Source organism: Arachis stenosperma, chromosome 5 (assembly GCF_014773155.1).
Source record: "Arachis stenosperma cultivar V10309 chromosome 5, arast.V10309.gnm1.PFL2, whole genome shotgun sequence".
Lineage (NCBI taxonomy): Eukaryota > Viridiplantae > Streptophyta > Magnoliopsida > Fabales > Fabaceae > Arachis > Arachis stenosperma.
Window position 1 is genome coordinate 119,716,086 of NC_080381.1, and position 27,587 is coordinate 119,743,672.

The 27,587-nt window shown below is 29.3% G+C and overlaps 1 pseudogene; it reads left to right on the forward strand.

Annotated features, from left to right (window-relative positions):
* The first annotated feature begins 944 nt into the window (after positions 1-944).
* On the forward strand, positions 945-27,127 carry LOC130982077 (lupeol synthase-like; annotated as a pseudogene).
* Positions 27,128-27,587: the final 460 nt, after the last annotated feature.

Consider the following 27,587-nt stretch of genomic DNA (forward strand, 5'->3'; position numbering starts at 1 on the left):
ACTTTTAATACTTTTTTTAGAAGTCTACATTCTTTGATATAATATCTTTTCTTGTGACAATAATAAGATTCTCTTTATTTGTCTCTTTTTGTCTTGCTTAAAATCTTTTGAGAACTTTCTTTTCTTCTTATTGGTGCTGTCTTCACCAATATGATTCACTTTAAAATTTTGAGAAAGATACACAGCATCACATTTTTTAGTTTTCTCCTCTATACGTAGATATCATAGTAATTTTTCAATTCTGAAGTTTTTACCAAGATGTAAAAGTTTCTTCCTATAACTATTTAAAGATGGAAGCAATTTTAAAATAATTACTCTAACTTGTAATGATTTAAGGATCACCACTTATAGATCACGAAATCTACTTACAAAAATTTGTAATTCATGAATTCAATTCATAATAGACATAGTATCATTCATAATAGATTTGTTTTTTCTTTTTTTTTTATTGTTACTTTTTAGTCACAAAAAAAAGGACAAAGAAAGAGAGGTAGATAAAAAAATATAATTTAAAAAAAAAATATTTCTTCTTAAAAAATTTTTAATTTGTAACAAATATATCCTCAACAATTAAATTTTCAAAAAATTTAAGACCAATCTAAGAATAATACATGAAAATTATGTTTGATTTGTTTATGTTGAGAGTTGTTCTCATGAAATTATTGTTAAATTGGTCTTTGTGAATATATTTGATACAAATTGAAAATTTATGTGACAAAACAAAATTAAAACAAAATAAAATTTAAGAATATTTTTAAAATTTTTGTCAAATTTTAGAGACAAAAATACACTTTATTCTTTTATTATATAATATACATAAGTATATATAAATAACATTTTTTTATATTCTCACCAAAATGATTTAATTCAGGTTAATAATTCCACATTTCTATATATATCTTCCTGATGAAACTTAAGCTTTACTTTTTATGCATACAAAAACCTCCTGTGTGTGTGTGGATAGTTAAGATAAGATGTGGAAGTTAAAGATAGCAGAAGGAGGGAAGAACCTGGTTTCAGGGAACAATTTCATAGGAAGACAACATTGGGAGTTTGATTCAAATGCAGGAACACCACAAGAACGTGCCGAGGTTGAAAGGCTGCGCCAAGAGTTTACTAAAAATAGATTTTCCATCAAACAAAGCTCTGATCTCTTAACGAGGATGCAGGTTTATAACAGTCGATGCTCTTCCTAATTTTTTAAAATCAAAGATAATATCGGTGGAGAGAGTCGAACACAAAATTCTAAATTCATGACCCAGTTACGTCCTTTATTAATTATTTGATATTTGGTTTCACTAATTAATTGAACTGTTAATTTATTAACTAACTGGCAGCTCACAAAGGAGAACCAACGTGGAGAAATTCCAGAAGCAGTGAAAGTGGGAGAAGAAGAGAAGATAACAAAAGAAGCATTGATTACAACAATGAGAAGATCTCTCACTTTCTTTTCTTCTATTCAAGCACATGATGGTCACTGGCCTGCTGAATTTTCTGGCCCTTTGTTTTTCGTTCAACCTTTGGTTAGCTACGATCAAATTCATAATAGCTTTTTTATATGATTTATTATATCATCGTTCATTTTTGGGTATTAACCCTGTCGTTTACATGGATCTAATGATTAGTAAAATTAATTAGGAAAAGTATAGGTACCAACATATTATCTGCTAATTTATTGCTAACAATGATTAATTATTATATTTTAAACACATATATAAAAAGAGACACATTTAAAAAATATATCTATAAAGACATTTCTATTAAACATAGCTATAAAAAAGATATTTTTATTAGACACATCCACAAAGACACCTCCATTAAACACAATTATAAATAAGAGTTGTCAGATGTTGACAGAAATAGTGTTAGTAACGTAGCGGGATTGAATTAATTATTCCTAATAATAAACCCATCGTTTCCGGCCTAAATATTTCCTCTTTTAACAGAGGATATTATTGGAGGTAAGCACTATTTTAGTCTTTAAAATTAAAATCGTTTATAATTTTTCTTAAATTATTCATAAAGTTACAATTATTTTTAAGAGTAATATTTCAAATGAATCTCTAAGTACAGAGAGTCGTGATACAACTGAGTCAAAGTTAATTAACAAAGATAAAACTAATTCTGATAAAATAACATTAACTAATTCTGTATTACTTGAATCATAAGAACTCCTTTAACGGTGAGTTTTTCCTTCACTTTTTTTCTGACACAGAAATTTTAATTATTAGAGAAAAAAATTAATGAATTTTTATACAAATTTTAAGAAGGAAGAGTTTTTCCCCAAAAGAATTCTATTTTACCAATAATAACTTGTCATGTGACAAGTAACTTTTAAAATAATTATTTAATTTAATTATTTATTATAATTATTTAATTAATTATTATTTAAATAATTATATTAAATTATAGTTAATATTATTAAAATAATTAAATCATAATTAATTATAATAAATAATTATATTTTTATTTAATTAATAATTTATATTAATTATTTAAATTATAATTAAAATAATTATATTAAATTATAATTAATTAAATTTGTTTACATAAAAAATTAAATTTAATTTTTTAGTGAGTTATTTATTTTTATTTATAAAATTTGAAATGTTAACCACATTATAAAATTATAAAGTTTAATTATATTTTTTTATATTAAGTAATTTTACAAATTAATATAATTTCGAATTATATATTGTGTATTATTTTTATATATAATTTTTTAATATTAATATTTTTAATAGTGAATTATTTTTGAATTTATAAATTTAAAAAATATTATTATAAAAAATAATAATTATATTAATTTTAATTATTTTAATTAATTAATTAAGTGGAACTGTAATAAAAACTAAAACTAGTTTCTTCTAATAAAAAAGAGAGATGTTTTAAGTTCTTATTTACTGTTTATAACATAAAAGTTGATTTGTAATTAATTTTTATGACAAGTAGGCCATAAATAAGAATTGAGATAAATTTTTGACTGGAAATAGTCTAAGTTACCTGTTTTGATTCTCTGAGCAGTGCTAGTCTATATAAGGCAATAATAATGACCTTCAGCCTTTTTACTAATCAAGACTAATACATCACAATTAGATCATTGTTTTCCTTTTGCTCTCTCTCAAGATTTCATATTCTTGTTCTTGCACATCACTGCACCTCAGCTTCTCTTACATGGTATTAGAGCTTAGAGCTTATCAGGAATTGGGCGAAGAAGAGTTTGAGTTTGCAGGAAAGGTGGTGACCCCGACCATGGATTCGGAATCGCAACAAATTTTTAGTTGGATGTTCTGGTTATGGAGTTTTTTAAAAACATTTTGATCAGACACTTTAATTTTTAAATAAATTTTAATTATTAAATCAGTCCACAAATTTTTATTTTGGTAGACAAATCAATTTATACATCATACCATTTATCTTTTTGAAGGATTGATTTGAAATTCTAAAAAATTTTTAATACTGATATATATTTATTGAATAACAACAGAGATGTAAATTTTTAACAGTTAGTCGTCTAACTTTTAAATAAAAAATAGCATAAAAATTAATTTATCTAACAAAATAAAATGATAAAAACTGAATTGGTTATTAAAATTTGTTAAACATTAAATTATCTGACTAAAAGTTTTTTAGCAACCAATTTGGAATATTACTCTATTTTGATTTTTGAGTAAAAAATAAAATAAAAAATGGTTTTAACCAAACGGTTGATTTTATAATTAATTTTATATATCGTTAACACATTTTTTCACACAAAATTTTCTTTTGGTTTGAGTGAATTATTTACGTAAGCTTTTTTTATTGGTCTTATATTAATTTTTTTAAAAAAAATCAATAAAAATCGAACTTTAAGTCTTTAAGTCATAAAAATTCTAATACTATATTATGATATCACTTTTTTTAAAAGTCTAAAATGATATATATATATATATATATAAAATATATGTAATAAACAAGTTATACATGTTTTTTTTATTTATCTTATACTAAAATTTTTATATAATTTATTTATTTTATCTTATACGGAAATACTTATTGATGTTAAACATTGTTGTTAATTACTGCAGATAATGACATTATATATTACAGGATCCCTTGATGAAGTTATAGGACCAGAACACAAGAAAGAAATTATTCGATATTTGTATAATCACCAGGTAGGTACATGTTTTCACTTCACAGAGAATCCATGCATGGGTTAGAGATTCGATGATTTTTTCTTTTCAATAAATAAATATATCTGTCCACTACTTAATTTGGTTATAAGTGAAAAGACCAACCAATATATAATTGTTGGTTGCCACAATCATGAAACAGAACGAAGATGGTGGATGGGGGTTCCATATAGAAGGTCACAGCACAATGTTTGGATCAGGATTGAGTTACATTGCATTGAGAATACTTGGAGAAAAACTTGAACATCATCAAGACATGCCGATGGCCAGAGCCAGAAAGTGGATCCTTGACCATGGTGGATTAGTAACTATTCCATCCTGGGGAAAGTTCTGGGTTTCGGTAAATACATTATACTTGTTATTTATTTATTTATTTATTTATTATTATTTGGATTACACTTAGATTGATTTTTAACTTTTGTTGTGGTTCGGAGAGAATAAAATTTCAGAAACAAAAAGTATATTCAATCTTCAAGCTACAAATAATAATTTGAGTAAATGTTTATACTTTTTAGTCTTAACATTTTTGATATGGCTGTTATAACCTAATTAGAAAGCTATAAATCAGCTTCGCACGTTATAATTCGGCTTCATGCGTTATAATTCGTCCAAACGTTATAATTCAGATTCGAACACCATAACAAAAATCATAACGTCGTGATATGATATTACTATTCTTCAATAAAAATGATTACTAAAAGCATAACAACTGTACTTAAACTAAGTATCGATCTAACTGAGGTTTTAAGTGTCACTCAAAAAGAAGATTGGCGACGACCTTATATAGAATATCTCAAAAATGGGAACATTCCCCAAGGTATTGAAAATATTCAGAAATTCCGACAATAGGTGTCTTTCTTCACTTTATTTAATAATCTTCTATATAAACAAGGTTTTTCTCGTTCTTTGTTAAAATTCCTCTCCAGGTCGAAAGCCGACCTAGCTATAAATGAGGCACATAAAGGCATTCGTGGAACCCATGTCGGAGGCTCAGAGGCTATCCTCCAAAATAATTTCATGCTAAATTTTTCTGACTGACCTTACAACAGGATTGCAATACCAAAGTGAAAATTTGTCCTAATTGTCAAAAGCATTCTCCGATAACACATATTCCAGCCAAGTTATTACATTATTCCGAGGTAAGTTAGCCATTTTACCAATAGGGTTTTGATATCCTCGGCCTTTTTCTTGGTGCAGATAGGTAAAATTTTTAATCGTCGCTATCGATTATTTCTCAAAGTGGATTGAAACTCAACCCCTAGCTAAGATAACATCTCAACAAATGATTTCTTTTGTTTGGAAGTATATCATATGCAGATTTAGCATACCTTGACATATTATCACTGACAATGGTTGTCAGTTTGCCGATAAAAAATTTACATCTTTTTTTGTAGAACCTAAAAATAGCACAACACTTCTCTTCAGTGGAACACCCACAAACAAATGGCTTAGCAGAAGCAGCCAACAAGATCATTCTACACGCTTTATGGAAAAAATTAGACGACGCAAAGGATTGTGGGCCGAGCTCGTACCATAAATTATATGGGACTACAATAATACTATCAACTCAACAACCAAGGAAACATCCTTCCGACTGGTGTATGGGTCTGAAGTCATGATCCCTGTGGAGATCTATCAGTCATCCATCCGAACTCAAATTATCAATCAACAATTACAAGATACTGCTCGGCAAATTGACTTAGACACTATAGAAGAAATCCGAGAAATAGCAATCCTCTGACACCGATCTATGCAGCAGCATATAGCCCGGCGATACGATCAAAAAGTACACCCCCAATCTTTTCAAGTCAACAATCTGGTACTAAGGAAAACTGAACAAGCCAGGAGACCGCTAGCACATGGAAACTAGCCGCAAATTGGGAAGGTCCTTTTCGAGTTATTGAAATCCTAGGAAATGGTGCATATCGTTTGCAATCTTTAAATGGTATTATTTTACCCAACACTTGGAATATATCCTCTTTAAAGCTTTATTATAGTTAAAAGTCAGGGCCAGACTTGTACTCTTTTTCCTACTCACAAGATTTTTTTCAAAAGGGTTTTGCTTGGAGAGGTTTTAATGAGGCAAGCCTAATTACACCTTTGTACACAAAGGCCGACAATTTTATACATTTTTCTATCTTCATATTTATCTTATCAATGAGTCTCCACTTCTGATCTATATCTCTCTGAGATATAACTATCAAACAAACAACTAATGACTTACGTCATGCAAATTTTATCAAACGCAAATGCTAAACGCTCATTTCTAATCTTATCCAATATATTTGGATTTCAAACTCCTAATATCGCAACTGATTGGTATCAACCAAACAATCAAATACAATAACTACTAATCAAATCAGACCCAACCAAAATTCAAGAGTAACACTTCTTAAACAAGCTAAAGATTCCAAACATAATCACAAAATCAACAAAGTCATAAGCTCTCTATAGAGCAAACATATTCAAAATAACATACGGTCTTTATCAACATAAACTAAAAAAGCAACAAAGCTTACAAACACAAATTCACTATCCAAGATTCTCATCTCCCTCGGCTCCTTCATCAACATCTACTAAAGCACCATCCCGAACAATTTTTCCTGGCTCCATCTGAGAAAAATCATAGTCAGCTACCAAAAATTTCGCTTGCAGCACAACACGCTCAAAACCCTCAACAAACAAATCCAATATTTTTGTTTCCTTATTTTTCTCCAACTCCTTTAATTTCACAATAACCTTGATTACTTGATCCTTCATACTAGACAGATCGCTTTCTTTCTTTTTCAATAATTCAGCCTCCTTTTCATAATCATCCTTCATCACCTTCAATTTTTCTTCCTTTTTCAGAAGCTTACCATCTAAATCTGAAATTAAATTCTTCTTTAGAGCCAATTCGCCCCTCAACTTGCTCAGTTCTTTAATCTGCCCTAACAACTTCTTGTGCTTAACTTCTTGGCTTCGACCAAGGCTAGTCAAACGCAAACCAAGCACCTAAAAAAGACAACACACACTTATACACAATCAAACCAACATCAAACAAAAAGAAAAACAAGTCATAACTACATATACTGATCAATGGCGATGTCTCCAACTTCATTCCTCAAGGCCACATCGGCCGACAATTGACAGACCTCATCAGTCATAACCATAAAAGGAAAATCTTTCCCCAAACAGAAGATGCATCGACATCATCGGCAAAACTATGAAGTTTCTTCTGATTCTCCATAAAAGCATTCATCTCCTCCAAAGGTATCTCTTTAACCTTCTCAGTCAAGTCCTTGGATAAATCAATATCAATAAAATCTGATTTTCTTTTCTTGAATATGATTTTCTTTCGCCTTGGCTGAGTTTGGTTCACCTTACCTTCCCCAACTCCCTTATCCGAGTTTGATGACGAACCCTCTTTTTCCACATTTTTGCTCTTAAACCGAGCTCTCAAACTAGCAGCGGAAGCCCCAGGATACTTTCCACCTAATACAAAAACAAACAAACAGTCAACAAATTCTCGGCATTTAAAGCCATGACTACATCATATTTACCAAACTCACCCAAATAACTTATTACAGCTTGCTTATCCTCTTCTCATAGAAGTAATTCAAAAACCGATATTAGATTCTTCCTGTCAACAACCTCCACCAAATATTCAATAAAACACTCATTTCTCCGACTAATCTTTTCAAAGCCCAAAATATGTTGCGACTCAGAACACCACCATTGAGGAAACTTCTTCACTAAATTCTCATCCAAGTAAAATGGAAAAACATCCTCAGCACTTCTGACTTTCATATACATGTCTTTAATTTGAAGTCTTTGAACGATGACTTATATAACTTAAACACAGAAAAACTCGGTTTGCTATTCAAGTTCAGCCAACCCCCCTTCCAAATCCCTTTTGCATGAAACATAGAGAAGAACAACTCCAATGAAGGCTTTTCATCCAAAAACTCCATCAAAATCTTGAAACATCGCAAAAACGCCAACCCATTAATTGGGGTGAAGCTGCGATAGGGCACAGTCAATTGATTCAAAATATTGCATTGAAAGTTTGTAAATGGAAGCTTAACCCGCAATTCATCCGACTCACAACTATGCATGTAAAAGAATTCAAAACCATTTCCCCTTTGAAATACACAGACAGACCTAGAACACGGTAGCAACTCCAAACAGACTCCAGGTCCTACCCTCACTATCTTTGTGACATCTATTTCACTAACATTCTCACTAGCTATCAACAAACAACGAACCCCGTATTTTCACGTCTTAACTCACGCACTCATATGACCAATCAATCTCTGTCTTTTTATCTTTGTCAATACCCATTCTTCACAAAACCAGAAAACAAAGGCAGAAGAAAAAAGCAAAATAAAACAATAAGAATAAAACCATATACGTACCTCTTTTACTCATGTACTTATCAATACCTTTCGCAACGTTTTTTTATACAAGCAAAGTTATATTTACCAAAACCATTTGGATTCCAAATACATAATTACACCCAACACTAACAAATCGATTGAGTTTCATCTACACAATCATGACCGTTGCCATCAGTCAAATCAACGGTACAGATGGCATTGGTAAATGGGAAAGCTAAACCATTATTTTAATGCCATTAAATGTTTCTCTCTCTTTACCTAACTGCCTATTCTTTTAATCATTTATTGTTTCTTTTAAATTCTTATTTTTAATAAAGTATGTTGAACTGGGAGCTTTATAATCATCACACTCGCCGAGTTATAACTCATCAAAAGCTCAACTTGCTTTATTAAAATATTGTCAGGCCAAGCTTGGAGCTGTGATATGGCTGTTATAATCCAATTAAAAAGCTATAAATCGGTTTCGCATGTTATAACTCGGCTCCATGCGCTATAACTCGTCCAAATGTTATAATTCAGATTCGAACACCATAACAAATATCATAATGTCTGGATATGGTATTACTATTCTTCAATAAAAATGATTGCTAAAAGCATACACTACAAGAGAAACACCGAATAGCGGCGGTTTTTGATGGATTTGCGGCAGTTTTAAATCGTCGCAAAATGACATACTAGCGGTTCCAGAAACATTGCGAGTTACGGAGTGGAGATTTGATGTTGCGGCAGTACTAACAAATCGCTGACACAATTGCAGCAAATCAGATAATTGATTTTGCTGGTCAATGGATTTTAAAAAAATTTGTGGCAGTTTTAAAATCGTTATAAATCTATGTAGGGTTTTTTTAAAAACATATGACGATTTTGAACTGCCACAATTTCATACCTGGACTTATAAAAAAAACTAAATAATTACAATAGTTTACGCCATTTTTCTTTACTATAACATATTCTCTTTACAATTTTTTTATTAAACTTGAGATATTAGTATTAAAGAACACTGAATAAACAAAATTAAGGAGAAGTTGCATAATAATATAGAATTAGAAAGATCGTGTATTATTTGGCCAAAGCATATACAAGAAAATTCCACCAGCAACAGAAAACATAATAGTAAATGAGAATTAGCTTTGAAAGTGTTGTATATCGCTGCACCTCACTATTTTTTAGTCTATGAGTCTCATCTACCATCAGATAACTCCATATGATCTTGGAGAGAACAACCTTGTCTTTCAAAACTACTTCATATGTAGTCAACAACGCATTGAACTTAATAGGTTTTTCAGGCTTTTTATCATTATAAAATTCATATTGTTGACAAACCTGTCACAACACAAAAAAAAAATCAAAATTGATTACAAATAACACCGTAATACAACATAAAAGATAGCTTACTTAACTTCTCTAACATCAAGCAAGATAATAAGAAATACTAGGACAAAAACCCAGAAGCATGCATATTTAAAAAAAATTCACAATATAAGCTACATATACATGTTCATAACTAAGTCAGTGCAAGATTCCTTTTGATGTTACTCACTTAGCAGTTAACATACTTAGCCAGTTTGATAAATCTACTTATAATATACTAACATATCTGATATATAAATCGACAGATACTTCACCTCTTTTTACTCTTCGGAATCCCAGAATTGGTTGTGCTGCTGCAACAATTTTCCCAAAGACAGCATCAAAGATCTGTTGAGTTTTGCTTCCAGACACCTTTATGCTTATTTGAACAGAAGCATTTAAAAGAAGCATTCACCATTTAAAATTTACAGGCATAAGGAAACCATGACTATGCAACCCTAGAAATTACATGTGTGGGATAATGTAACAACCAATTGCACATTACTAAACGTGTAAAAGAATACAATAGAAAATTGTATGTGTTCCTGAACTCCATCTTTTTGTCGAAAAACTTATCCAAACACACATTATGCTTTTGAGAAAAATTATAAGCTTGCATATGCTTATTATTGAATAATGTAATTATCATATTGTACATATATCTAAACAATTATTTCATGATTCTACCCTGCTGGCCCTGCATATTCCTTCTCTGGTCATTTAAACTTGTTTCGATTAAAGGTTGTGCTTGTATGTACCTTTAGTTCTTTAGAATCACTGATGTCACGAACAGAGATAGAGAATTCCTCGAACTGTGCAGAAGTAATTTCAGCATCTACAACAAGAAAAATCGAAGTCCAAGAGAAATTGTTTTCATAAAAATCAAGAGTTTCAATTAAAATGATTTGAGCTTAGGAAGACTAGCACCTGATAAAACGGCAGCATTAGGAATACATCGTCTAACGTGTTCCCTGAACATTTCAAATTTAATATAAATGAATTTCAGCAATTTGAACTCGCACAAACAATGACACAATTTGAAATAAAGAAAGCAGCAGTGCCTTTTTATTGTAGCATGTCTAAGCTTCCATGAAGGAGGCAGACATGTAAAATTCATGGTAGGGATTATGAATTTATATACTCTATGCTTGCATCTGGCCACCTGTAGCTGCCAAAAAATATGTATTTTGAAATAAACAAACTACGATTACTAACTTCTCTCAGAATAGAAGAAGAGGAATAACCTATGGAGTTGGATTTACGATGAAGGTTTGAGATAGAGATGCTGCTTGCATTGGTTGTGTGTTACAATTGTCACCAAAAATATACGCTGAGCAAAAAACTTCGCAAATTATAAGAAATGAGGACTGAGGAAGTACATATCTGGTAATTCATATAGGATATTTTTAGCATACATATCTGATATTTTTCTGCATATCATAACCACAAAATTATGCAATTTTTTGTAATAAAATATGGAGTCAGTTGTTAGTACAAACAAAAGAGATTATGCTAGTAGCAATAATACACTACAGAGTTATATACCAAGAAACAAAATTTTCTCTAGCCAGAATAATACAACAACAACCAAGCCATATCTCATTAGGTTGGGTGCACTAAATAGATCAAACATTGCCATCCATAGTGTCCTTATCATAGATTATATCTACATAGAACTTTAAAACATATTCAAAACCCTTGGCATATTGTCGAATACTTGGCATGCAAAAGTATAAACAACACAAAATAGCACTAACAAGTATTCTTTGTAGCACCAATTCAAAATTCAGAACCAATGACATGAAAAATCAGCAGCATTTCGTAATGATTCAGCAAAGTATCAGTCAATCAATCCAAACAAATTAAAATTCAAACTCAAAAAGATTTTAACAGCATGTTTAACTATGTATAAACTAATACTAGTTATAATCAGAAAATCCTAATTCTAATCTAAACTCAACTAACAATAGCAAATAATCTTAACGAAATTAAATTAACATTAGAATCAACATATAACTAATCTTAAATTAACTAAAACATAGAAGAAAAGGTGATTTGAGAACCTGAGTTGAAGAACAGAGCAAGACCATAGGAGAGAGGGATGTAGTGGTAGTGACCAGCCACTGCTATGCAACTCGCTGGAACTAGAGTGGCTCTGTTCTAATTTTGCAACTGGAAATGAGGGAGGCAGGGCGAGCTAGAGAGCCACAGTGCGAGGTTGTAAGGAGGAGAAGAAGATGGTAGTAGCGGTGCTGAATGGTAGCCGGTGGCGAGACAAAGAAGGCATGAGACAAGGGAAGAGAAAGAGAGAAAGGGCTTTCACAGGGGTTATTCAACGAAGGTGGGAGAAGAAGAAAAAAGAAGGGGGAAAGAAGAAGAAGATGATGGTGGTGGTTCTGTGGTTCTGACGGAGACACTGGGGGTGATGATTGATGGTGGCGCTGTGTTGATGGTCCAAACGAAGCAAGGGTTAGAGAAAGGGGAGTCATTCAGACTTCAGAGCTCTGAACTTGGTCGAGTGAGTGATGGGACACTTAGGGCTTTTGGCTCTCTTCTTGATTTGATTTGCGACAATTGGGAAGATAACCACCGTTATCTTGGTTTCTTTTGTAGCTGAAATGCAAACCGCTTCCATAATCACCCCAATCTTGCCCATTTGTGGCGGTTTGATAAATAGCCGCCAATTAACCACCGCTATCTTTCGTATCTGCTGTAGTGAGAATTGTTAATACCTCACCTCACATATAAAAAAGGTAAGGTATCTTATCTTTGGACAATCCATACGAATATACATTGAACTGACTTAAATATTGGAGTGCCTTTTGCAGGTACCCTCCCCTTTTGTTCTATCCGCAACAAGATATACTCTATAGATATAAAGCTCGGATACTCAGGCAACAAGCTCGGAATTGAGGTTAAAAGCTCAGAGTCGGCTGCCAAGAAGATTAGCCATATCCAGTCAATTTACGCAAGAACAATTTTAAAATTGATACCAATCTATTCTTAAAAGAAATTATTGATGCCAATTTAACTCAACGGCTTTGTAATTCATCAACATAATCTCAAGTTGATGATAGTGTAAAACTATTTTACTTACTAGTTAAGAAGATAACTAAAAATGATAAGTATTATTTTAGTTTTTAAGGTTTAGGACAAAATTAAAATCATCTTTAACCTTTTTATTTTTATTCAAAATAATTCTCAATGTTAAAATTATTTTTAAAATTATCCGTTTGACTATTTTATCCTCACATTACTAACTCTATCACCATCTCCATCAAACTACCTATTCTTTCTTCTTCTGATTCTGTTGTTCTTCTTCTATCTCACACACATTTAAAAGAAAAGAAAAGAAGAGAGAAGCAGAGAAAGTGAATAAGAGGAGGAAGAAGAAGACGCGAGGAGGAGAAAGGACAGCGTTGATGGGATTGAGTGCTGTCGTCGCCATTGATGCAACAAATCGAGAGAGAGCAAGCACTACAAAAGATTTGTTGGATACTAGCGGATTTATAAAAAAAATCTGCTAATATGTTTACTATCAGAATAAATCTGACGATATAAATCTCTCCAATAATTTTTTATTGACAGATTTTTTCGTCCACTACTAATTATCATTGGAAAATTTTCTCTGGTAATTCTTATTGCCATATTTTTTTTCAATAAATTCGACAGTAATATATTATTAACTAATATTTAAATTAATAACTATTAGCGAATTTAACTGACAGTAAATACAATGGTAAACTTAAATTTTAAATTTTTTAAAAAATTTTTAAAAATTAATATATAACTTTAAATATTTAAATTGAATAATTTCTAAACTAATAAATCAGAAAATACAACACTAACTAACTCAAAAAATAATTAACTCAAACAATAATAAATTTAAAAAATTAACAACAATAAACAATAAGTGAATAATCAAATAGAAAATAAACAAGTTAAGATTAACTCAGATAATTAACAACAATCAACTAATTAAATCCAAAAATAATTAACTCAGATAATAATAAATTTAGAAAATTAACAACAATAAATAATAAGTCAATAATTAACTCAGAAAATAAACAAGTTAAGATTAACTCAGACAATTAACAATAATCAATTAATTAACTCCAAAAATAATTAACTCAAATAATAATAAACTTAAAATAATAACAACAATAAACAATAAGTCAATAATTAACTTAGAAAATAAACAAGTTAAGATTAACTCAGATTAATTAACAACAATCAACTAATTAATTCAAAAAAATAATTAACTCAAATAATAATAAACTTAGAAAATCAATAACAATGAACAATAAGTCAATAATTAACTCAGAAAATAAATAAGTTAAGATTAACTTAGATAATTAACAACAATCAACTAATTAACTAAGATAAGCTTCCATAATTGAAAGAAGTTTTCCTTGAAAAAATAAATTCAATAGAAATTGAAAAATTGACTACGACATGCTTTGTATAATAAACTCAGAAAATTAACAACAATAAATAATAATTCAATAATTAACTCAGAAAATAAACAAGCTAAGATTAATTCGGACAATTAACAATTAACAAATTAACTTAGAAAATAATTAACTCAAACAACATCATACCAGAAATCAAAACAATGCAATTGGGGAATCTTACTCTTGCAGATTTATTCGGATGAGCAACACCAGATTATATTGCTCTTTAGCTTTCATGTCGCTAGTGTTCTCACATGAACTGATATCAAACTGCATAATTATCATAGAATTTAATTTGAAACAAAATAATAAAAATAGAATTACAAACCAGAATAATAAACATAGAATCATCAAAATAAAATTCAAAATCAAAATCATAAATAAAATTTCAAACACAAAATTATCAAAACAGAATTAACAAAAACCCTAAATCAAAACAAAATTAAAAAAATTCTAAATATAAACTAATACATTAACTAAATCTAAAAATAGTTAAATAACTAATACAAACATCCTAATTGCAAATTTTTTTAATACACAACAAATTCAAATTAGATAAATTAGGGTTTGACGTTTAACTATCCAAAACTAATTAGTGAATTATCAAGAGATAGTGGCGGTGCATAGGACTTTTTTGGCATGGTGATAGAACGAATGGCAAAGTGGCGGCGGCGGTAACCAATTGGCAGAGCTGCATTAGGGTCTTTTTTTAAATAAATTGAAAATAAATAATAGGAAGATGGAGGAAGACAACATACTTGGAGGGAAGAAGGAGGCAGCTCTGGTGGCACGGGGAGCAGCGGCGACAGCGATGGCAGAAGTGGCAGGAACGACGAAACGACAGCGATAGAGCGACCAACGTTGTGCAAGGAGTCCATGTAGTCTTTAAATACTATTGGTGGTGGTTGACGCTGATGGAGGGATTGCCGGAGGTGGTTTGGAGGGGGGAGAGAGAGAAAGAGAGAGAGTAGTTAAAAAATAAGAGAGGAGAGGATTTGCGATTCGAATTAAGAACAAGATTACCATTGGATTTACCGGCGGATAAATCTAATAGTAATGCTTTGTGAATGACCAAAACATAGTGTTGCACTAATTCGGATTATTGGCAGATTTATCCGCCGGTAAATTCGATAGTAATGATCACGCTATTTTTTTCTTTTTTCCCTCTAATTATTGCCAATAAATTTACTGTTGAAAAACTAAATCCGATAGTAATTTTTTACTCGACAAATTTATTGCCAAATTTGATAAACCCATTACTAAATCTGACAGTAAATCCAACGATATTTAGCATTTTTCTTGTAGTGAAGAAAAACAACGACAGCGGTTTCAAATCTCCTGTTCTTCCCTTTTCTCGCAACGATTTCAGAGAACAGGAACAACGGCGGCGACGATTTCAACAGTAGTGGCAACGTTGGTAGCGGTGATTTAAACAGAGATCTCATATCTCTCTCTCTCTCTCTCTCTCTCTCTCTCTCTCTCTCTCTCTCTCTCCAAAATTAGTAGCAATGGCGGCAAATTCCCTCACTGCTGCTGTCCAACTCTCCATTTCTTCTCTTTCTTTCTTTAAAAAACAAGAATGTTACGTTGTTGAATTTGAAAGATTAGATTGCAATGGATAATTTTTTTGTTGTTCTTAAATTTTAATGGTGTATTTTTGTTGTTGAATATTATGTTTTTGAATTTAAATGCTGGTATTTGGTATGAGTAAGCAGGTGATAGTGGTCATGAGGGAGGTAGTAGTAGATGATGAGATTGGAGTTATAACAAAAAAAAATGGTAATTTTGTCCAAAAATTTTTAAAAGGATGATTTTAATTCAAAATGCAATCTTGAGGACCATTTTGAATTAAAGAAAGGTTAAGAACGATTTTGATTTTGATACCAAAATAAATCTTACGAACCAAAAGTGTGCTGGTGGAATTGAGTGACGTCGTCGCCATTGATGCAGCAAACCGAGAAAGAGTGAGTAAAGCAATAGCGACGCCGGTTTTAGATCTCCTCTTCTTCTCTTTTTTTTCGCAGCGATTTTGAAGAACAGGAACAACGGCAATGATGATTTCAGTAGTAGTGATAGCGGTGGTAGCAGTGATTTCAACAGTGATCTCTCTCTCTCTCTCTCTCTCTCTCTCTCCAACTAGTAGCAATGGCGGCAAATTCCCTCACTGCTGCTGTCCAACTCTCCATTTCTTCTCTTTCTTTCTTTAAAAAACAAGAATGTTACGTTGTTGAATTTGAAAGATTAGATTGCAATGGATAATTTTTTTGTTCTTAAATTTTAATGGTGTATTTTTGTTGTTGAATATTATGTTTTTGAATTTAAATGCTGGTATTTGGTATGAGTAAGCAGGTGATAGTGGTCATGAGGGAGGTAGTAGTAGATGATGAGATTGGAGTTATAACAAAAAAAAATGGTAATTTTGTCCAAAAATTTTTAAAAGGATGATTTTAATTCAAAATGCAATCTTGAGGACCATTTTGAATTAAAGAAAGGTTAAGAACGATTTTGATTTTGATACCAAAATAAATCTTACGAACCAAAAGTGTGCTGGTGGAATTGAGTGACGTCGTCGCCATTGATGCAACAAACCGAGAAAGAGTGAGTAAAGCAATAGCGACGCCGGTTTTAGATCTCCTCTTCTTCTCTTTTTTTTCGCAGCGATTTTGAAGAACAAGAACAACGGCAATGATGATTTCAGTAGTAGTGATAGCGGTGGTAGCAGTGATTTCAGCAGTGATCTCTCTCTCTCTCTCTCTCTCTCTCTCTCTCTCTCTCTCTCTCTCTCTCTCTCTCTCTCTCTCTCTCTCTCTCTCTCTCTCTCTCTCTCTCTCTCTCTCTCTCTCTCTCTCTCTCTCTCTCTCTCTCTCTCTCTGCAGTGACCCAACTAGCAACAGTGACGGTAGATTTTCTCACCGCCACTACCCAACCCTCTATTTCTTCTCCTTCTTTTTTTTTCTTCTTCTCCCCATCACTCTATCTCTCTGTCCTAATTTTTCTTTCTTTATTTCTTAAAAAACATGAATGTTGCGTTGTTCTTGAATTTAAAAGATTAGGTTACAATGAATAATTTTGTTGTTGTCCTTGAATTTAAATATTATATTATTGTTGTTAAATACTATGTTCTTAAATTTGAATACTGGTATTTGGTAAGAGTAAGAAGGGTGGCGATAGTGAGGGTGGATATGAGATTGGAGTTAGAATAAAGAAAATAGTATTTTTATCTGAAAAATTTAATTTTAAAAAGATTATTTTAATTCAAAATATAACGTTAAAGACTATTTTAAATTAAAAAAAAAGTTAAAAATAATTTTAATTTTAATCTCAAATTTTTAGAAATCAAAATAATATTTATCCCTTAAAAATTAAATACAATGGATAGTCAATATGTCAGCTAGTTAATAAGATGGGAAATAAATTACAATTAGTTTTGACAAAAAAATATAAGTGATGTCAAAATTAGTATTATGATTAAACTGGTGTCAATGATTTTAGCACTAGATTATTTCATCCTTAAATGTTAGGGATAAGTACATATTTGGTCAAAATAGTTTTGTTATATCTCAGCCATACAGGCAAGTGCATATGAAATTCAGTACACATGTATAACATGTATATATTGTACTTAATTATTTTGTTGAAGGTGCTTGGAGTTTATGAGTGGTCAGGTTGCAATCCATTTCCACCAGAGTTATGGCTTCTACCCAAATTCAGTCCTTTTCATCCAGGTCATTATTTTTTTCCCTAATCAACAATTTCTTTGTTCAACCAAATTTTATTTCTTTTTTTTTTGTTATTTTTGCTCTAATTATTGTATGTCCATTATCCAATTAATTGATTATATGCTATAATAGGGAAAATCCTGTCCTATTGTCGGATGCTTTACATGTCCATATCATATGTATATGGGAAGAGATTTGTAGGTTCTATTACTGGCTTAATCAGGTCTCTTAGAGAAGAAATGTACAACGAACCTTATGATCAAATTAACTGGAATAAAGCCAGAAATACTATTGCTAAGGTAAGGACAAACTTGTTATTTTCTTATGGAATCTTCATATCTTTACATAATTAAAGGCGTATTTGATTTGTTTGGGTTTTTGTTATGCTACCTAATAATATAATTCTAAGAGAAAATGGCACTTTTCTCTTTATAAAATTATTAAAATAATCTATTCGTTAGTCTGCTAGTCTAACATACGTGCTTCATCCAATAATAGTTATAATTACGTATATAAATTAATAATAATATATAGTAATAAATTTTATTTATTTTTAATATTTTATCAAGTGAAATAAAATATTTTAACTTATTATAAAAATATTTAATTTAAATTTTTTATATGTTTCATAATTAATGGTAAAATATTAAAAATAAATAAAATTTATTATATCAAAAACATTCCTTTGGATAAATTTATTAGTGTCACCTGATGAAACAGTAAAAATGCGTAAATTAAATATTTTCTAAATTTAAATGTATGTGTCATAAAATTATTTTTTTAAAAAAAAGTTGAAGCTAATAAGAGAAAGTATGTGAATGATTATACTTATATTTTTAATACGTTCTTTACATCATTGTATATAAATTTTTGTATATATTTTTTTATTTGTCTTATATTAACATTTTTTTTAGAATTCAACAAGAATTAAACTCTAATAAATTTTTTTGTTATAAAAATTTTGATACTATATTATAAAATTACTTCTCCAAAAAATTTAAACTAATAAGAGAAGATATATGAATAATTATATTTATATCTCTGACAGTGAGATTGAATGTCATGCATGTAAATAATTTTAGGAGGATCTGTATTACCCACATCCTTTAATACAAGATGTGTTATGGGGATTTCTCTATCACATTGGAGAGCCCTTGCTAGATCGGTGGCCCTTTTCAATGCTTAGACAGAAGGCACTTCAAATTACAATGAAGCACATACGATATGAGGATGAGATTAGTAACTACCTTTGCATTGGAGTTGTAGAGAAGGTATACATGATAACCAAAAGTATATATTAATTATCACTTATTAAATTGCTGTAGTATTTATAGTATCAATGTCCATAACAAGCACAATTAATCACTGCCTAATTGAAATGGAAGGTGTTGTCTATGGTTGCATGTTGGGTTGAAGATCCCAATTCAGAGGCATACAAATTTCACTTAGCTCGGATTCCAGATTACTTTTGGGTTGCCGAAGATGGTTTAAAAATTGTGGTTAGTATTTTTTTTCCTCTTCTGTAATGCCAAAAGTAAACTTCAATCTTATGTACACATGTAAATTGGTATAACTTTAACAATAGTTTTGTTAGATAGACGTGAACAATGTGAACAATGAGTTTTAAAAATGACCCAATAAAGTAAAAAAATACTCCACTTCAAATTACTTCTTAAACCTTAACATTAGGATAATCATCCGCACACCTAATAAATTGAACATCCAGCCATTATTAACTGTGCATGAGTAAACCGAATCAAAAGGAATAACCATCCAATTAAGAATCAACATAATCATATGCATACCTATTGAATTGAACATCCGTCATATCTATTGTTCACATTATTTAGTATTCTCATTATCTCCCTATACTTTTCCTAACTTTATATAGTTATTAGTAGAGTGATTTCATACAAGAGTAGTTAAAAGATCAAATATCACTACAATACAATATTTTTTGAGACGGTTATTTTTACTGTTTACCAACAGTTTTAATCATCCATAAATTTTTTGCGATGGTTATAAAGTTATAATCAATTTTAGAGTTGTTGCTGAATTTAGCGATAGTTTAGGACACATGGGTAAAATTGTTGCTACTTTTTTTGTGCGGTTTTAGGATTATCAAGTTGTCGTTAATTTATAGCACTTACTATGGTGATTTTTTTTCTATGTTTAGCAACAATTTGAAATCATCGCCTAAACTACTTGTTTCTGTTACAATTTTTTGCTATATTTATTGACAAGTTTTAAACCACCGCTAAAATGACAAAAGAAAAATTATGTTGAATACTTGTGGCAGTTTTGAACTACCACATTCTCTTTAGGATCAAATTTTTTATTTTTTAGTTATAATATAAATTATTTTCATTATAAATAATATAGTTTATATGTATATAAATACTATAATATCAAAGATTTCTTATTTTAAAAATAGAATTTCACAAAAATACTAACATTGCATTTCAAAACATATGTAGCAAGTTTTACATAGTCATCATAATCCTATGAAATCATAAATTCAAGCAACAAGTTTTAAGCATGTTTTCAAAAATGTAATTTCAAATAACCTAATCCTAACAAGTAAAATTAATAATAGTTCTAAGAAAAAATATAGGTAAACAACTCCTAATTCAACTAATTTTAAACAATTGTAATTAATATTTATTAATTTTATATTTTTAAAAAAATAAAATTTAAATAATAATCACTAATTAATGACAATAATTAATATGAAATATAATTCAAAAATATTTGTTGGTTTGTTGTTGGTTAGACTCTTGTTAATTATCTACTGAAATTGTTACTTGGTCTATTTTGTTGAAGTTCTTGTGACTAATAACAGAAGATGATTAATCTTATCTCAATAGTTACTCAAAATTTTCAACCTAGAGTTGAAAAATAAAAAAACAAGATTTTAGAGTAAAATCAAAGGCAACAAAATATTTCATCCTCAACTTTATGCTTGAGTGGCAATCACAGCATAACCATACAAATTGCTGCTAAAGTTATATATATAGTCACCATATATAGGATAAATTAGGGGTAAGTTATCCTTTATAAATTAGAATAAATTGACTACATTAAATTAGATATAAATTATCGTTTTCAATGTATCATATTTTCACTATATATATTTAAAAGTACAAATTTAATCCAATAATAGTAGTGACTGTCGAGAATATTTTTAAATATTTTCTTTACAAATAATGACTGTAAAGATTATTCACTTTTTCATAGGCAATATTAATAAGGTGGATTCTAAAATTGTTATGTTTATGGTGATTATATGGTAGTTATGTAGGTGTTGTTAAAATTAATTTTTTTATATTTTGATAACATTTTTTAACAATATTTTTAAAAAATATTGCTAAATAATAAGAGAACGTTATTTTAATTTTAACAATATTTTTTAAAATATTATATCTACCGTAATTATCGCACTATAGGTATACTAAAATGCACCTATTGAAAAATGTTTCATAATGGTATTGATTGTAGCAATATAATTGACTTTAATGCAGGGTATTGGTAGTCAAATGTGGGATGTAGCTTTTGGTATAGAAGCAATACTTGCTTGTGATCTTAGTGAAGAATTTGGACCTACACTTAAAAGAGCCCATGACTTCTTGAAGGCTTCGCAGGTAACAACAAATTAAAATATTACTTACCATTTAATATATATGCCTTATAGATGCTATAGTAACTAATGAAAGTAAGAGACTTAATTAACTGTATGGTAATATCATATAAAAAGGTTCTTGAAAATCCATATGGCGACTTCATGGCAATGCATAGACATATTTCAAAAGGGGCGTGGACATTTTCAATACATGATCAAGCTTTACAAGTTTCGGATAGCACTGGAGAAGCGTTAAAGGTTAAATTCCCCCAAATTCTGCTAATTAAATATGGTGGTTGTGTTTAATTGTTTATCCTTGTTTTTCAAATACGAAAACAAGAATTCAATTATAATCATACATAAAAATTAAGAATGGATTAATATTAAAAAAAGATGATATATATATATATATATATATATATATATATATATATATATATATATATATATATCATTTATGAGAAACTTATATTAACAGATGGTATATAATTATCTTTAATTTGGTGTAATTATTTATTATATTCTCCATATATACTCAATTATTCTCTCTTTTTTGCAAAACTAGCTATAACGGTTGCTACTAAATTATATTTTTCCATAGGCATCGATTCTATTGTCATCAAGAATGCCAATTGAAATTGTTGGGGAAAAAGTTGAAACACAAAGACTATACGATGCTGTGAATGTTATTCTCTCTATACAAGTATAGTATTCTACATATCCTTCATGCCATTTTTTCATTGTAACTATACATTGAGATATACATCCTCTAATGTTTTAAGAGTCTTGCTAAAACTTATTTCAATAAGTTTCTTAAGAATATTTAGGATAAAATATTAAATTGGTCATTAACGTTTGGATCTAATTCTGTTTTGACTTTTAAGGTTTAAAGTATTTTATTTGAATTCAAAAAAAGTTTCATTTAGCTTTAATGTAGCCCTGCCATAAAGTCAATGTTAAATAATTAACGAAACTCGGTTTTTAAATATGAAAAACTTATATAACCAAACTCCTCGGTTGTCGAGGAGAATTTCTTGCGATAAAGGTGACGATGGTCTTATTTTCGTTGCTACCAATGAATTTTTTTGCGGAAAGCGAGTTCTCGACGATGTTCTCCATGTGCTTGAACCAAGGCTAATGGTTTGCAGTGATACATCCGCTGCTGATATGTGTCTCTCGAGTTTGTACCTCTTCTTTAAGGAAGGACATTAAAATAGAACAATAATGTTAATTATTTAATATTAATTTTACGGCAAGACTACATTAAAACTAAATAAAACTTTTTTGGATTTAAACAGAGTACTTTAAACCTTAGGACCAAAACAAGATTAGGTCGAAGGAACCAATTTAATATTTTATCCAAGTATTTATTAGTAAAGCCCTAGTTATACATGGAAAAATAATTAAATGTGATTCTCACATGTTCACTGATTTCAACTACAGAGTAGTAATGGCGGTTTCCCGGCTTGGGAGCCTAAAAGAGGCTATCAATGGTTAGAGGTAACAACATTTAATTAGAAGGCATTTAATTATGGACTTTGTTTTGATTGAGTCACACATTTTTAATTAATGCATGCAGAAATTCAATCCAACAGAATCTTTTGAAGGCGTTATGGTTGAGATGGAGTAAGATTTACTTAAAATTATATATGTTACAAATTGAGTTCGCCAAATATATAATTATTTTTATATTTTTATTTAATTATTTAAAAGTTTCTTATAAATAATTTCAGGATATATTGACAGAATTTTTATGATTAAAAAGATCTATATAATTCGATCGTTGCATTATTGCTTTAAAAGAAAATATTTAATTATAAGACATTTATATATATGCAGTCTTTGATAGTTATAATGTCTATATAATTTTAACAATATTTAAAGAGTGTTGTTAAAATTAAAGTAATATTTTTATTATTTAATAATATTTTTAATTCAAAATTTGAAATAAATAGTATATTTTCAAATTGTAAAAAAGTGTTTCTTGAATTTAGCAATACTTTTTAAATGTATCAAGCCTAGTACACACACAGAGAGAGACCACAGTTCATCAAGTTTCAAGCCCAGACATACACACAGACCAGAGTTCATCATGTTTCAAGCCCACACACAGTTCATGTTTCAACACTTAAAAAGAGATCATTATTGTATAAGAAAACGGATTAGATATATAATCATATATATTTTTGCTTAATTTGTAAATATATAATTTTGCAACTGTTGGGTGAAAACCGCCGCTAAATCTTGAGATTTTGCTGCACAACCAAAAAATTCCCCCCAAACAGCCGAAATCTTCCTATTTAGCGACAGTATCAAAAACCACTAGTAAATTTTTGCCACAATCTATCGAGTTTGCTCTAGTGATTTAATTAAACTTTTAGCAGAAATAATTTGATGACATTATATAAGATGTTTTATATATATATTATGGAATTAGTTCATTAATGCAGCTAATAATTTGAGTTGCATGTTGTGAAATAGTTACGTAGAGTGCACATCATCGGCATTGCAGGGCTTGCTTATATTTAGAGAGCAATACCCAATGCATAGATGACAAGAAATAGATCACTCTATTTCCAAAGCAATCCATTTCATTGAAAACTCACAAAATTCAGATGGCTCATGGTATTGTATTTATTTTTGCTTTTTCCCTTCCAAAAATTTACTCCTTATGCTATCCTATTTGTAAAGATCGGATTAGTTTATTAGAAACTAATGAAATGTCTTGTTTTTACTTTTTAATTTAAATTGTTTATTAGGTGCAATCGTACTTTAACATAGTTGATGAGAACATTTATTATACAGGTATGGTTGTTGGAGTATTTGTTATACATATGGCACATGGTTTGCTGTAGAGGCACTAAAAGCCGTTGGAAAGAACTACCATATCTGTCCTTCATTGCGCAAAGCATGTCAATTTTTGTTGTCTAAACAACTTCCTAATGGCGGTTGGGGTGAAAGTTACTTGTCATGCCCAAACAAGGTCATGCCTTAATAAATTTCAATTTGCTCTTAATTTTGCATAATACTAAGAAACTAAAGAATATCATTAAATTACATGCATTGTTTAATTTCCTTTTTTGGGTTGTTGGGGTTTTGTTATTTTGGTGTTGCCTTACACTCTCAATTTCCTTCATTTAGGTATATACAAATCTAGAAGGCAACCACGCCAACTTAATTCAAACTTCATGGGCTTTGTTGTCTCTTATTGGAGCAGGACAGGTTAACATTTTCTAATTACCTAATTTTTTTTATGTGATGATATATAATTAAAATAACGGTTCTCCTAGGAAATTAATTAAAAAAAGTAGTGAATTAGAGTCAATTAGTTGAAAAACAAAAGATTTATTATAAAAAATAATAAATAATTTTTATTATTTTAATTTTTTAAATTTTAAAACTAAAAATATAAAGGATTAACTTGAGTTAGCTTATGTTGTCTTCTTAGATTTTTTCTTAAAATAAAGACTGCTACTATTAACAGTTTGGTTTTTCAAAGATACGCGCCACAATTAGTTAATAAGTTCCTACAAATTATTGGAAATTTATGAAAAAAGCCTTGTTAAATTAGAAATAACTATTATATCTATCCTAAAATATTCTACAATTTTCACATAATTGTTCTCAAAAAAAAATTAAAGAATACAATATATATAAAGTGAATTTTATTTAATTTTCTCTAAAATAAAGAATAAATTATCTCTTGTGATATATCTTATTATTATTAAATAAAATAAGTTAGTTTATCATAATTAATTTTAACTTTTAATTTAATCTAAATTTTATTAGCCGATGACCCAGTTGTTAAAGGAAGTTAGTTCATGTCATAAGCTTGATACTACTGTTTGAATATCTATATTTAAGAAAATTATGTTTTCTTTTTAGTAAGACAAGTCTGTTGGTTTCTAATTTTTCGAATATTTATTTGATCAATTTAGAACATTAAAGGGTACCATAAAAAAAAACAAGGAAGAAAGGGAAGGGAATATAATATAACAAATAGTTTTAGAATTGAACAATTGAAGAATAACATGGTATAACACATAACCAAATAGAAATCAATACAAAGATCATAACTTGGTAAAACTTTATATTATCGCAATAATAAAAGAGAAATTATTCATATTGAATTAGGAAAAGATCAAATAAATAGTAGTTTTATATAATGATGATTTGAATTTGGTGTTTCAATAAAAAAAAAATGTTGTTATACAATAGGCTTGATATAAATGAAAACTCCATATTGAGTGCCAACCATGTTAGATTTTATTGCTTTTCTTCATGCAACACATGAAATTATAAAAAATTTCTGCAACACAGAGGGAAAAAAAAAAGCTAGGGATAGCTAAAATTATAGAAGTTCTCCAATAGGAACTAAGGAAATTTTTGAGAAAAAGAAAGCAAACAAGAGAAAATTATTAAGAGCAGAGACAGTGTTTTGAGAATTTCTAAATCTTTAGTGTCTCTTGGATTTTTTTTTTCTTTGTTTTTCTTTTTGAGATTTTTTTATTAGAATTGATTAATTAATAGCTGTATGCTTTGAGAAAAGATGAAAAACTATAAAAGGGTACTTCTGGTGGTTTTTATAAAAAAAATTATACCATAATTAATTGATTAATAAATTAAATAAAACTTAAACTTAACTAAGAGTTAAAATTATCTATAATAAATCAAATTTATTTCATTCAATAATAATAAGATATATCACAAAAGATAACTTATTTTTTATAAAATGCCATAGTAGTAAAATAGTGACACCTGAATAAATAATTTAAAAAAGAATGACAATTGGCGATATATTTTTAAAATAATGATATATTAAAGGGAAAAAAACAGACTATATTTATAACTAACCACAACATGAGATAACCGTGGATGAATGTGAGAGAATGAAGATCCTTTTATTTTTCTGAATGAAGTTTTTATATGTAACGAATGTAAATTGTGCTAATCATTGGAGTTTTGTTGTTAAAACTTAAAAGGGTGAGATAGATGCTACACCCATACACAAAGGAATAAAGTTAATAATCAACTCGCAAATGGAAGATGGAGATTTCCCACAGCCGGTAATTCTTCCATATAAATTATATCTAAGCACTTAGTAAAAGTGGTTCTATAATCTATATATATATATATATATATATATAGACACACACACACACACACATAACGTTTAATAATTTGTAATACAATTTTTCAGGAAGCAACAGGAGTGGTTTTCAGAAACTGTGTCATAAAATATGGATCACATCGTAACATATTCCCTATATGGGCTCTTGGAGAGTATCGGCGTAGAGGGTTGCATGCATGAAGATCCAAATCCACCAACTCAACTACTCCTCCATGCTTTTCTTCTTATATATTTTATCTATGTGCTAGCTATAGATAGATGACCAAAGTTATTAAATATCGAATTAAACCCTAAACTTGTCTGTACGTAATAATGTAAGCAATATATATATATATATATATGAGAAATTCTATTATATCTATGCTTATGGTGTTACAATAGTTGAAAGGAAATTATCTTTAACAGGAGAAAGTAACATTAATCTTTAATATTCTCTTTCAAGCAAGAGTTTTTTTTTAATTTGTTTTTAACTTTTGTATAGATTTTTTTTTCTTTTTTTATTTGCTTTATTTTTTTTATACTTTTGAGTTTTACTGAGAATCGAATGATTCACTTTTTGAATATAGAATTTTGATGTTATATCATAAAAACACTTATTCTAAAAATTTAAACTGGTAGAAAAAAATAATATTAATAATTATTATATCTCTAACAGAATTAAATAGAAAAAAGAATTGTAAACACTGAATGTATGTATTATTAGCTTAACTCAATAATACTGATATACACATATTTATAAGGGTATAGAAGGTATGTTAGG